Here is a 15,124-nt window from a genome sequence, read left to right as displayed (position 1 = left end):
ATTCAAACGTAATATGGGTTTGATTATCTCTTAATGAGAATAGATATAATATTGCAAAGAAAGTGATTTTCAACAGAAATACGGAAAGAGTTTATTCAACTTATGTTTCACAAGAATAACCAGAGAGTAATACCTGTTTGGTCAAGTCAGTCCAAATCACTCCATGAGTGTATCTTAAAAGTAAATCCAATTTATTGTGAAGGAGAAAAGATTAATCACTATAAAGGGAAACCAATTAGAATCACCTCAGATTCCTCAGCAGAGACAATCAAAGCAAGAAGAGCCTGGAATGATGTATGCCATGCCCTAAAAACAAACAACTATCAACCAAGAATACTGTACCCAGCTAAACTCTCCTTCATAACTGAAGGCCAAATAAAAACCTTCCATAGCAAAGAAAAATTGAAACAGTACATCTCCACCAAACCAGCCCTACAAAAGATTCTTAAAGATGTCCTACACATAGAAAACCAACAAGACCACAATAAAGGCCAAGAAACTGCACCCAAACTGAGAATCCAAGAACCACAGGAAGAACCCAGTTTTCGCAGCCCCCAAGAAGGTGGATAACATGGCAGGAACTCCCAAATACCTCTCAGTCCTTTCTCTTAGCGTTAATGGACTGAACTATCCAATTACGCGACATAGTCTGCCTAGTTGGATTAAAAAACAAGACCCCTCTATCTGCTGCCTTCAGGAGTCACATCTTGCCCATAAAAACAAACACATTTTCAATGTTAAAGGTTGGAACAAAATCTACCAAGCAAACGGCCTCCATAAACTGGCAGGAGTTGCAATCCTAATATCAGACAAAATAGAGTTCAAATTAAAATTTGTGAGAAGAGATAAAGAAGGTCACTACATACAAATTAAGGGATCTCTCTTTCAGGAGGATATTACAATTCTAAATATCTACTTGCCAAAAAATGGTGCACCGACATTTATCCAAGAAACACTACTTTCCCTCAAATCCCATATAAATCCAAAGACATTAATTATTGTGGATTTTAACACACCACTCACCCCACTAGATAGATCAACTCGGCAAAAACTGAACAGAGAAACTGCAGATCTAAACAGCAGCATAGATCAACTAGATTTAACAGATATCTACCGAACATTTCACCCAGCAGCTTCAGAATACACGTTTTTCTCAGGAGCACATGGAACATTTTCTAAAATAGACCACATTTTAGGCCACAAAGCAAATTTGCCTAAATTAAGAAACACTGAACTTATTCCTTGCGTTCTCTCTGACCACAAGGGAATAAAATTAGAACTCAACACCAAAAGACACCAAAGAAAGTTTAGTATCACATAGAGGCTGAACAACACACTGCTGAATCACGAGTGGGTCATGGAAGAGACTAGAAAGGAAATTCAAATGTTCATGCTATTCAACAAAAATGAACACACAAATTACCAGCACCCATGGGACACAGCAAAAGCAGTACTCATTGGCATGTTTATAGCTGTGAGCTCCTACATCAACAAATTGGAGAGATCTGAAACCAACAATTAAATGACACATCTAAACCTCCTTGAAAAAAAACAGCAAGATAAACCTCAATCCAGTAGACGGAAAGAAATAATTAAAATTAAATCAGAATTAAATGAATTAGAATCCAAAAAAACTATAGAAAGAATCAACAAAACAAAGACTTGGATCTTCGAAAAAATTAACAAAATTTACAGACCCTTAGCAAATCTTATCAGAAGAAGAAGAGAACACACCCAAATGAATAAACTCAGAGATGAGAATGGAAACATCACCACGGAAACAACCAAGATTCAAAACATTATAAGGGAATACTTCTCAAAACTTTATGCTAATAAGTTTGAGAACTTCACAGAAATGGACCTTTTCCTAGCAAATATTGACATGCCAAAACTAAACCAAACCAATATGAGTTAAACAAGCTTAACAGGCCCATATCAAGCATTGAAATAGAAACAGAAATAAGAGGGCTGGGAAGTTGGCTCAGTGGTAGAGCGCTTGCCTTGCATGCCTGAGGCCCTGGGTTCGATTCCTCTGCACCACATCAGCAAAAAGAAAAAAGCCGGAAGTGGTGCTGTGGCTCAAGTGGTAGAGCGCTAGCCTTGAGCTGAAGAGCTGAGGGACAGCACCCAGGCTGAGTTCAGGTCCCACAACCGGAACCAAAAAAAAAGAAAAAAAGAAACAGCAATAAGAGACCTTCCAGCTAAGAAAAGTCCAGGACCAGATGGTTTTACAGCGGAATTCTACAAGACCTTCAAAGCAGAGCTCACACTAATACTCCTCCAACTCTTCAATGAAATTGAAAGAGAAAGTTCACTACCGAATACATTCTATGAAGCCATCATAACCCTCATCCCAAAACCAGGCAGGGAATCATCAAAGAAAGAGCACTATAGACCCATTTCTTTGATGAATATTGATGCAAAACTTCTCAACCAAATTTTGTCCAACCGACTTCAACAATTCACCCAAAAAATCATACACCATGATCAAACAGGATTCATTTCAGGGATGCAAACTGGTTCCATATACGCAAATCAATTAATATTATTCATCACATCAACAGGAGCAAGAAAAGAACCACATGGTTATCTCAATAGATGCAGCAAAAGCATTCGACAAGATCCAACACCCCTTTATGATGAAGGATTTGGAAAAATTAGGAATGCATGGAACATTCCTCAATACAATAAAGGCTGTATATGACAAACCTACAGCCAGCATTATACTTAATGGTGAAAAACTAAAGCCATTTCCTCTTAATTCAGGAACAGGACAAGGATGTCCACTCTCTCCACTTCTCTTCAATCTAGTATTAGAATGCCTAGGTACAGCAATACGACAAGATGCAGACATAAAGGGGATCCAAATAGGGAAAGAAGAAATAAAACTCTCCCTCTTTCCAGACGACATGATCATGTATTTAAAGAATCCCAAAGACACCACTGCCAAATTACTCAAGCTGATTCAAAACTTTGGCAAAGTAGCAGGGTATAAAATTAACCTCCCAAAATCAATGGCTTTTCTGTATGCCAACAATGAGAAAAGTGTGGCCTAATTTAGGAAAGCAACTCCATTTGTAATAGCCCCACAAAAAATAAAATAGCTAGGAACTAACTTAACCAAAGGAGTGAAGGACCTCTATGATGAAAACTTTAAAATCTTGAAAAAGGAAATCAACACAGAACTTAAAAAATCAAAACCTCCCATGCTCCTGGATTGGAAAGATAAACATCGTGAAAATGGCAATACTTCCCAAGGCTATCTACAAATTCAACGCGATACCTATCAAAATTCCAACCTCATTCTTCAAGGAAATGGAAGAGGCAATCCAAAAATTCATATGGAACAATAAAAGACCCCGAATAGCAAAAACGCTCCTCAACGGAATGAACACTGCTGGAGGAATATCAATACCAAATTTCAAACTCTACTATAAAGCCATAGTAATCAAAAGAGCTTGGTACTGGCATAAGAACAGACCTCAGGACCAATGGAATAGAATTGAAAACCCAGAAATGAAACTACAGACCTACAGCCATCTAACCTTCGATAAGGGAGCTAAAACAATAGTGTGGAACAAACACAGCCTCTTCAGTAAATGGTGCTGGCAAAATTGTTTAACTACATGTAGAAAACTAAAGCTAGATCCTTATATATCACCCTGCACCAGAATCAACTCCAAATCGATAATAGACTTCGAAGTCAAAGCAGACACTCTGAAAACATTACAGGATGGAATAGGAGAAACCCTAGGTCTCCTTGGCTCAGGCCGAAATTTTCTGAATAGAGACCCGGAAACACAACAAATCAAAGAAAGGTTGGACAAATGGGATTGCATAAAGTTGCAGAGCTTCTGCATGGCAAAGGACATAGCTAGCAAGATCAATAGAAAGCCCAGGGATTGGGAGAAGATCTTGACTAGCCAAACAACAGAAAAGGGTCTCATATCTCAAATATACTTGGAACTCAAAAAATTCAATCCCCCAACAACAAATCCTCAAAGAAACAACTGCCCAATAAGTAAGTGGACAAAGACTTAAAGAGAAACTTCTCTGAAGAAGAAAGAAGGATGGCCAATAGACACATGAAGAAATGCTCAACATCCCTAGCCATAAAAGAAATGCAAAACAAAACAACATTGAGATACCACGTCACACCAGTTAGAATGGCAAAAATCAAGAACTCTAACAACAACAGATGCTGTATGGGAGGTGGACAGAAGGGAACCTTACTTCACTGATGGTGGGAAAGTAAACTTGTTCAACCACTTTGGAAAGCAGTATGGAGGTTCCTCAAAAGACTTCACATAGAACTCCCCTCTGACCCAGCAATCCCACTTTTGGGAATTTACCCAAAAGGTTACAAACAAGACCACATTCAAGCTACCAGCACAACAATGTTTATTGCAGCATTATTTACCATAGCTAAGATCTGGAACCAACCCAGATGCCCCTCAGTACATGAATGGATCCAGAAAATGTGGTATATATACACAATGGAATTCTATGCCTCCATCAGAAAGAATGACATTGCTCCATTTGTTAGGAAATGGAAAAACTTGGAAAAAAATATATTAAGTGAAGTAAGCCAGGCCCAAAGAAACATAGGCCCCATGGTTTCCCTTATTTGCAATATCTAGTATATGTATGAGCCAAGCGGAAAAGGTCAGATAATGTGATGTTAGGAAAATGAACCCTTAGATATGTATTTTAATGTTTTTTTCTTTCATGCATGTGTTTCTAACGCATTTATAAGATTGTTTTTTGTTGCTTTGTATGTCCCTCCTCCACAGTATAACCCTGCTTTCACTATATTTGATGTCAGTATAACTTGTGGAGGAGATGGGGAAAAACAAGTTGTTTAAGGATACAGGTGGACCTCTTGCAACAATGAGAAGTACAAGTTGTCATGTCCAAAACGAGCTTTACAACGTCGGTGCGGAGTGGGAGGGGCGGGAGAAGGATTGGGATTGGGTGGGGGAGGGGGGAAGCTGGGAAGGGATGAGAAGGGTAAACAAAGAAGGGGGCTGCAATGCTTGGTAAAAAATGTACGCATTATCCTGCCCATGTAATTGTAACCCCTCTGTACAGTATGCTCACAAATAAAATAAAATTTAAAAAAAAGAAAAAAAAAGTATAACCAATTTAAGAGGTCAAATACGTACTTTTTACTGACAATCGTCTTACAGAAATAACTTACTAATTATGTCGGTATCTTCTTACCTAACATACAATAAGAGCTGAAAGTGGTCTCTTTTTCTAAATTAATATTGTAAATGCTTTGATTACGATGATGTTATTTAGACAAATAATATGTACAGAAGGGTGGTTCTACTGAAATGACATGACAGACTCTGATAAATAAAAACATTGCAACACAGTTAGCTTTTTTCAGCCTCACCCTGTCCACACTGGCAAGCAACATTGCAACAGCACATGCACACATATACACGTACACACATGTTCGCACATGTACACACACATATGCATGCATGCTATATTCAGGGTTTATTGTACAAAAAATCCAAATATAATATTAGTGATTAGGACAAATGATAATATGCCTTATTACCAAATAATACATAAACCATTACCACGCATGTTACATTTTACCTGCCTCTCCACATGTGACCACTTAATTTATTTTTCTTTAATTAATTACCCTATTAATTAATTCATTTGTTGGGTGCTAATCCTAGTGCTTGAACTCAGGGCCTGGATTTGTCCCAGAATTTATTTTTTGTTTCAGTTTTCTCAAGGCTAGCATTTTACTGCCTGTACCACAGCTCCATTTCTAGCTTTTGCTGGTTACTTTCAAATCAGAATCTAATGGACGTTTTTTTTCTTGGTCTGCTTTCAAACCACAATCCTCAGATTTCATCTTTCTTATTAACTAGTACTAAAGACATAAGCCATCAGTGTGGCTTCTACTTTTTCCTCTATAGTTATCTAATGCCCATACTTAGATAGTAATTTTAAAATGAGAGTATAGAAGCAAGATGATACTGTCCTGTCAGAAATTCAAGTTAATAATGTAAATTTATTATTAAAACCATACACAAAAAATACGATGGTATAGTGTAAGAGAACTCACTATTGAACATATGAGCCTTAGGAGTTTTCTAATAGATCCATTATTTATTGGTACCCAACATTAGAAAAATGTATGAGGCATTGGTATAATAGAAGTCCTTTGCATGACTACATACATTCCTTGTTTTTTTAAAGACACTTGCTTTCATCTAAAAAGTAGGCCTGTCTATTGTCTTCATGTGATTTTGATGATTGAAAGTGCTTAGTGAGAAGGTCAAAACGTATAGTAGTCCTTAACTACCAATTCTCATTTTCTTCTTGGAGAATATAATGATCAAATCAATAGTTCAGAATCAGCAAGCAATACTTCAGAATCATGCTTTCAGTGCAAGTGGATCACCAGTAAGAAATCCTCAATACCAATTTCCACAAAGTTTTGTCACAGATACAATCTCCCTGCCTTCTCTAGCAGCTTTACTACCTTCTTATTCCTTCATTGTACAGGAAAAGTATGATTCAACTGATTTCAGTCAGATCTGTTATTAGAATTATCAAGGACTTAGTTTATTGTCTGTAATTTTGTCAAAGTTATATCTCTCTACGTAGGCTACTAAAAATGTATTTACTAATTTCAAGTAAATACATAAATTCTATTTCCATCTCTTTTAAAAATAAATTTTTGTTTGCTCTATAAATTGATCAGAGGCATGGATTTTGTGGCTAGCTAGGTCATTACACATCTGTCTTTCTCTTTCTCTCTCCCTTTCTTGGTTCTCATAGATAATATGATTGCTCCATAATTATCCTAATTTATTTTGCTTTTATATTTTTGTTGCATCATTTCACTTTTTGCCCTGCCATTTCCCATATCATTTATATAAAAGGCATTATTTCCTATTTTCTCATTCCTAGAATAAGCTGCACATGAAGAAATCACAGGTCCTCATTTTCAGTGTGTACATTTGAATATGCAGGAACATCTTTCCGCTGCTCTCCATCAATTCCCTACTCTCCAGTTAGAATAATTTCGAATAGTAAAATTGGAAAAAGAGAAAATAAATCATGATGAATAAACAGTTGCAGAAAATTCACCAGATATTTCTGACCAGTTCAACCAATGTGAACTATTAGGGAAATACATGGACGCCTCACTCCCACTGGCACTCAAAATTTCTGGTTAAGCAATTCTTAAAATATGGGGAACAAGATAAAAAAGTAAGGAATGGTATCAATTGCAAGAAAAAAAATTGGAGAAGGATCCAAGCAAATTTCTTCATTGGGCTGCCAAAAATACTCGGCTTACTGCAGTGTGGAGACTTCTTTCTCAAAAGGCCACTCATGTGAATAGTAGGGATGATGATGAGTATACCCCTCTTCAAGAAGCCTACAGTGGACACTTAGACATTATCAGTGAGTTGATGTCTCAAGCGGCACATGCAATAACTGTATGTAACTGGACACCCCTGCACAGTGCATATACGTGGAATACCAGAGTGGCTTCTTTCTTACTTCATCATGATACAGATACCAATGCCCAAACTAAAGGACTCATTTTTAAAAAAAAATTCTTTTTGGTCTGGTAGTGGGGCCTGAACTCTGGGCCTGGACGCTGTCCCTCAGCTCTTCAGCTCAAGGCTAGCACTCTACCACTTGAGCCACAGCACCACTTCTGGCTTTTTTTTCCTGCTTATGTGGTGCTGAGGAATTGAACCTAGGGCCTCATGCATGCAAGTCAAACGCTCTACCACTGAGCCATATTCCCAGCCCAAATATTTTTGTTTGTTTGTTTTTTGTTGTTGTTGTGATTTATTTTCGGTTGTGGGGCTTGAGCTCTGGGCTTGGGTGCTGTCGCTGTGCTCTTCAGCTCAAGGCGAGAGCTCTACTGCTTGAGCCACAGCGCCACTTCCCCAAACTAAAGAATTTTTTGACACTTTTACATCTTGCTGCTGAGAATTGAGATAACAAAGATACGCTGGATCACCTTCTGTTGAACCATTATATAAAACCAGGCCTGAAGAACAACATAGAAGAAACTGTATTTGATATTGCCAAAAGGATAACTATGTATCACTACCTCTATGAAGTTGTGATAGGCTATACAAATTGTTCACTGAAGTCCTAATGGTCGGGTTAAGTCTCTTCAATTTCAAAAATGCAAGTCCATCGTTTGTGTCCCTACAAAATATTTTCACAATCCAAATAAGAGCAATATATATATTTTTTGGTCGGTCATGGGGCTTGAACTCTGGGCCTGGGAGCTATCCCTGTGCTCTTCAGCTCAAGGTTAGTGCTCTACCACTTGAGACACAGCTCCACTTCCAGTTTTCTAGTGGTTTATTTGAGATAAGTGTACCACAGACTTTCCTTCCCAGGCTGGCTTTGAACCATGATCTTCAGATCTCAGCCTCCTGTGTAGCTAGGATTATAGGCATGAGCCACCAATGCCTGGCAGCACCAGTATTTTACTGTAAAAATTCATGGATTCCGCGGAATTCTTCCAAGTGAATTGCCTGCCTTGGATGTCAAAATGTATTCAATAGTTTTTGTATACATGTATACTAATTTCTTCAGAGTTTGTGATTTTTTTAATCAGAAATAATTTTAATTTATCTGTTGAAATGAGTAGTACAGAAACTAAAATATTTCTTGTGCTTGTCTGAAAAATATATTTTAAAATATTCTATATTCTATGTTTGCAAAATGTTCATGACTTATTTTATTTTCTCCTTGATATACTTTGAATTCTATATTATTTTATAATATATAGGTTCATTAATGTGTCCTTTCCGATTGCATTCCATATAGAAACAGTTTGCTTCCTTTTTTTCTAGGACTTAATATTATTTTTATTTGGGATAAAATGACAATGTTGTCTAATTTGAAAATATTTGTAAAGTTTATGCTATGAAAACGCCTTTCTGAGGTGAAGATTTAATACACTGATGTCGAAGTAAATTATATGAATTACGTGTGTTGTTACACTTGTAATTTTGTAATCAACTTTTTAATAACTGTTTTTCATTTCTTGTATCTGAAGAATGAAAAATATGGAATACTTCTCAAATTTTCATGTTATCCTTGTGCAAGTGCCATGTTAATCTCTGTATTGTAATTTGAGTATACGTGCTGCTGAAGCGTGTAGTATCCTCTAAATTTAAGTAGTTAATCATGCAATATTTATACAGGTTTATATCTATGGGTGCATACTTGTAACAAGGAAACTTTATTGTTCCTAACAAAGCTATCGATCTTATTTCCCTAAAATTCTGTGAATAGTGGAAAATTTATATTTATCAGTCGATTGCTCACATTTGCAAAATTTTTTTGTCAATGACTATCTTAAGTCTTTTTATTTGGAATTTGATCATACTCTCAATTATTTATAGATAGGTCCAAAGGTGATGGCTTTTTCAAATACTTATTTTTTCAACTGAATTTGCTTTGCGGACCTAATGGATTCAAAGTAAGCATTGCTTAAGAGCTACTTCTAAACTTCTTAAGCTGACATTTTCCCAAATGAGGTGTTACAGGAACAAATGTCTACCTGAGCCTTTACACTTCTTCCATGTGGGAACAGCCCAACCAGAATATCTTACTCTGACAGCATACATTGTCTTACTAGAAGAAAACTAATCTTGGTTACAAGGGATCATAGACTGATGAACAGTTCAAACAGAACTGTTCAGACTAGAAGGTATTTTATCAAAATATAATTGTTTATTATAGCTTCCATTTCAAAAGTAGCTAACGCCAAGAAGGTGAAAAAATTGTTCGTATGCATGATTACTTAATGTCCTGGCCTGTCTACCATCCAACCAGGCAGGAACTTACACTACTGCCTTTTTATCACCCAATATTTTCATAGTTGCAGGAGAAGTGCATATGTTTCTCCTCATTATTAGGCATTAAATTGATAATGTTTTAATCACAGTGTTTCCTCTTTCCTCCATGCTGTAAATCTACAAATGGTAAATCTTTAGGTCTAACTCTATCAAACACTGAAGTAGAGATAATGGAATAATACTTTAAAACAGAGTTGCCTTTAGTTCAGTAACTACAACAGAACAATACAAAACGTGTGCCTTTTAATTATATTATATATAGTTATATATTTTTTATTTATATCTGCTGATTTTATATTTCACACAATGAAACTTACTAGAATTAGTTGATAATTTGACAAATAAATTGATATTTATTTATTCCAATAAATAGGATTGGAATATAAATAATTAGGTTTAAAATATATATTAGACTATAAAAAGTATCAATGCAATGTTTTTAGTATAAACTTGTGATACATTCTAACTGTTCTTTGTCTTCTGAATCCACATGGTAAAAAAAACAATGTTTTCCTCTAATCAATAATGGATTTTACTCTGCTGCTGTTTATTCTTTTAACTCGCTTGTCCTAAACTGTTTTACTCCATATTTCTGAAGCATTCCTACTGATTATGCCCAAATTTTGGTAAGATGTCTAAAAAATATTATTCTTCTGCAATACCCATGCATCCTAGGAACCCAGGTCCCAGTTACCTGCATCATCAGATAACAGGGGCAAAACTTCTCACCAAAGCCCATGCAACATATCAACACAAAGTAATCAACACAAAGACCCATCTCAATTTCGCATTTCCTATATTTCAGGGCCCCAATTCCTTGAGATGCAGGAATTAGCAGTAAGCAATTGTGAAATACAAGGCTACTTAAAATGAAGGATGAGATCGCAAAATTTGAGAGAAAGTACTGTAATTTAAACATTCAACTTACAGATGACCAGCCCATATGAGTGAACAAGTTCACAAAGTGTCATAATTTATTTTTAATACCCCTCACCTATTATTAACGAAAGATTTTATTCCAACATAAGTGGGCCAAAAAATAGTTCCTGGGAGGATAGATCAATAATTGGTCTACCAAAGCCCTGAAATCTTGACTTAGAGCTCAAATGTAATTCAGAAAAACATTGGAAGCACTAAAGAGTGCTTCAAACACTGGGACTTCAGTAAAACATGTTTCTGTGGTATAAAAATGTCGCTCTCAAACCAATGATAATCTACATTTAATCTCCTGAAAGTGTATTCCTTTTCAAATAAACTTTTTGAAATCACATTCGCCAAAATAACATTTGACAAGTTGGTGCTACTTAGCGACATTATAAGTTTTACAAGTATAGGGAGCAAGTTACAATAGAGTTGAATTATTTACACAGCACTAATGCCAAACATGTTCAACCATTCATTAAAGTGTAGAAATAGTACCACCCACAATTTGTGTTTTTCAGTAAGAGCCTTCCAGAAGTGTGTTAAATGGATCAGCCTCCTAAATTTCAAACCCAAACGTTACCTAATAAATTTCATCATTTATTAAGGTACATTTTTTAAAAATCACAAATAGTTGCCTTATCATATGTTATTTTATGTTTTCCCTCTGTCTAACATAGTAAGAAATATGACTTTAAGTCTTGTATATGGGTACTCATCAGAGATATGACAAACATAATATCTGTCTTCTATTTCTATCATATTCCTCTCTAGGAATAAATTCAATTTTCTTCTTTTTCCAAAACTTATGGGTAGTAGAAAATATTATTCCATGTAAAATAAAAGAATCACACCATTGTACAAAGGCATTTATAAAAATTCATAGTTAGGAATACATTCTAAACTATTTTTTAACTTTCTTTTTGACTAAAGATTAATCTTCCAAATGGGTGAGAATAAAATCATGTTTAGGTGCTTCACGTCTCCAGTCTTGCAAATTGTTGCTGCAGATGAATGAATTATGGAAATATAAGCTGACATCAGTTCAAGAATATGCAAGATTGAGACTCCATGGAATGTATATAAACCTTTCAAAGTATTAACAGATAGTTTAACAGAATGACTATCAGGAAGTTGAAACCAGAGAGGAATTATAGAAAAGACATAGAATGAATGCAAAATGAACAAGGGGCAAGTACAGTTAGAATACTTAATGTACACATATGATGAAGGAAGTGGTAAATTAGAAATAAATCTTGGAGAAAGGGTTGGTTGAGAATGATGGAAGGAGTGACTCTGATCTAGGATCATTGAACAATTAGATGGATATATTTAATTGTAACACAATTGCACAACCTTTTAAAACTCAGTTAAAAAACACAAGAAACAAAAACACACAAAAATCACAACCAAACAGCAATCTCTAGAGAGTATGAATATGACCTCTCAAAATTTGAATCAGTTAATGAAGGGCAGTCTTCGGAAAAGCAAACAAAGCTGTTCAAAGAGGGAAGTTTGGGATAGGGGAGAATTTTGAACAGAATTAAATAGATTGTCTAAGGTTATAAATCACCTACATCTGCTCTAAACAGTATCTTTCTTCTATGAGTTTTCGGTCTGAACTGGATAATCCAGTCCTAAGACACACTTGGTAGCTTGTGAGGTAGGATGGAAGAAACAAGATAAGAACCCATTACTCCACTGGAGAGAAAACAGTCCTCTATATTTTCTCTAATCTCTCTTCACTACTCTTTCTTCATACTTTTAAGTCAATTGATTTTGAATTATATTTTTCCTTTTTCTTCTGACAAAGGAATTGGTCAAAATTATTTCATTAAATATTATTTATCATTTTCTTCTTTCATGCTGTTTAATTGGCCAAGTGAGTCCATTGAACTTCCCTCTTGCATTTGGTTGCCATGAAACAACATCTATGTTAATGAGGAGAAATCTAATGCTAAACTTTGTCTCCAGAAAACCGTCCAAGAGGCTGTGATCACAAATATTTGCCTGTATTTTTTTTTTCTTTTACCTTGAAAGACTTCTTCTGTCTAAAGTGCCCACAATAAAAAGTACTACATCACTTGTTGGTTCAATCAGAATTGTCTAACCTCAAAAATATATTTTGCTAACAAGATGCTTAGAGGAAACAAAAAAATACTGCATTTTTATCTTCTCTCTTAAGATTCACCTTAGATACCATATCAGGAACAGTGAAGTTATTCTATGCAGAATTATTTCAATAGATTATTTTTCTCTTGGTCTTGCATTTGTTGACCAAGATGTATGGAGGAGAATAGAGTTAAATCACCCATACCTTGGTAGAAAGTGTCTGTTACAAAAAGACAATGCTTCTATGTCCTACTTCTATGTCCTTCTCTTAGCTCTTGCCGAGTTCCAATTAATCACAGCTTCTTGGCTTCAAGTTTAGTGAAGCTGAAGAGCCATACAGGCTCCACCACTGCTACATCTTCATTATTTCTCTTTTAAAACTCTTTAAGTTGCCTCATTTGGATGTGGAATTTATTTTCATGTCTTCATTCAATCAGTTCTGCATTATAGTGAGACAAATGGGCTCTGTAAAATCACTTTATGGAGTAAAAATACTAACACAATTTATATTAAAAAGTTTTGGCCTCCCTTCACTGCAGAAAACAATACACTTAGCTAAGGCTTCTAAGAAAACTTTTTTTTATTAACTTTTCCATTTGCTCAATTCTTTTCTGAACTTTTAGGCACATGTAATAAAAGATGTCTTCACTATCTCATATTAATAAGAGTATTATTTTTGTGAGCCACTTGGAAATGTGAAATCATTGGTTTGAAGTATCCAATCAGATTTTTTTCTGTGTTTCACTGCTTCACATCCAAAGACATTGTGGAAAGTGTTACAAACAGAAAGGTGTAATCCCAACACCTTCTTTCATTGTGGAGGTCACTTTCTCCCTAAATATTTTGACTCAAATTATCTCTTTCAGAGAATTAATGTTTGATAATTAAAGGTAAATTCACAAATTTTGATGCCTCATTTTTTTAAGAACTTTTAATTTAAATTCCAATACAACCTTGTTTCAAAAAGTGAGAATATAGTTCCTGGGTAAGGACAATTCTCAAGGGAACCTACAGGATTTAGAGCAAGGCTTCTAAGGTCTGATTGTTTAGTGTGAAAAAGAGCCATCTTCATCCACATTGCTCCCTCTCTACTAAGTCTCCTTGGATTTCTTTGCATGAAAGCCTATTCTTCCAGGCAATTTAAAATTTTCTTAATAGGCTAAGTTGTTAAAAATTTTGAACAATTATATTTTACCTGTCATAACTTTAAAACCCTTGAAAATCCTTTATTAGAACCGCGAATTCACCAATCCTAATTCCACCTTTACAATCAAAATGTTAACATGCTCTTTTCAGCATGTTATCAATGCAACTATTATTTTCCAGTGGCTTTGTTATGCGTATATATAACCATATTAGCTGATGCTAAGCAAAATGAATTCCAAGATATGGAACCAGATTTTTTTTTCATTTGTGGTTGTTGTTTTTGATGAACTATGTGAATTCTGTTTTCTTTGGGTTTTCCCCTATGGTTTATCCCTGCTGTATTTCATTTTGTATTGCGTATACATTTACCTTGATTAGCGAAGGGAAAAGAAAAAACATAATGGTGAGACAAAGGACCAAAGGCAAACCAATGTAATAACAATACTCACAAGACAATATGTTGAAACTGTACATTACAATTGTGAGGGGTGAAAGGGTGAAGGAAAACTGTGAGAAAAATGAGTGAGGGTTATCAAGTTTGAAAAGTTATGATTTAATACCTTACAATTACTGTAACCCCAATGTACATCATTTTTATAATAAAATTGAAAAAATAAGCTGCATAAAATATAATTTCACTGTAATGGCACCGTAAATAATATTCTTTATGCAGTAACATTTTAAAAATCAATAATATTTGGCATCTAATTTGAATTAACTACCCCTTCTTTATCAGAGGGTCATCAACTTGAATGTTATCCAAGTAAACAATATTTTCACAATATACTTGCCTAATTTTTCAAAAAAGAATAAATTTAGTACTTTCTCATTCTAAAACAGAAAACAGTTTAATGCTATGGAAACCCATAACTTTTAAAAGTAAGTAAGTTGTTAAGAGGACAGAATATATGTATTCTTCAAGATTCCTATGATTAATAGCTACTCATTTTTAAATTCTCAACATTCCTAAGAGATTCAAAACAGTATCTGTTTGCATGCTATATAATTCTGCAATAGATGCAGTTTCCAATAGGGTATTACAGATTGAGAACTAAACAGAACAATAGCCA

General features: G+C 35.1%; 1 pseudogene; it reads right to left on the bottom strand.

Moving 5' to 3' along the window:
* Positions 1–9,074: 9,074 nt before the first annotated feature.
* Positions 9,075–9,171, bottom strand: LOC122098221 (annotated as a pseudogene).
* Between the last annotated feature and the right edge of the window lie 5,953 nt (positions 9,172–15,124).

This window comes from Dipodomys spectabilis, unplaced genomic scaffold (genome assembly GCF_019054845.1).
Source record: "Dipodomys spectabilis isolate Male_0828 unplaced genomic scaffold, ASM1905484v1 ptg000464l, whole genome shotgun sequence".
Lineage (NCBI taxonomy): Eukaryota > Metazoa > Chordata > Mammalia > Rodentia > Heteromyidae > Dipodomys > Dipodomys spectabilis.
The sequence above is the reverse complement of the archived record's forward strand: the minus strand, read 5'-3'. Positions and strand labels throughout refer to the sequence as shown.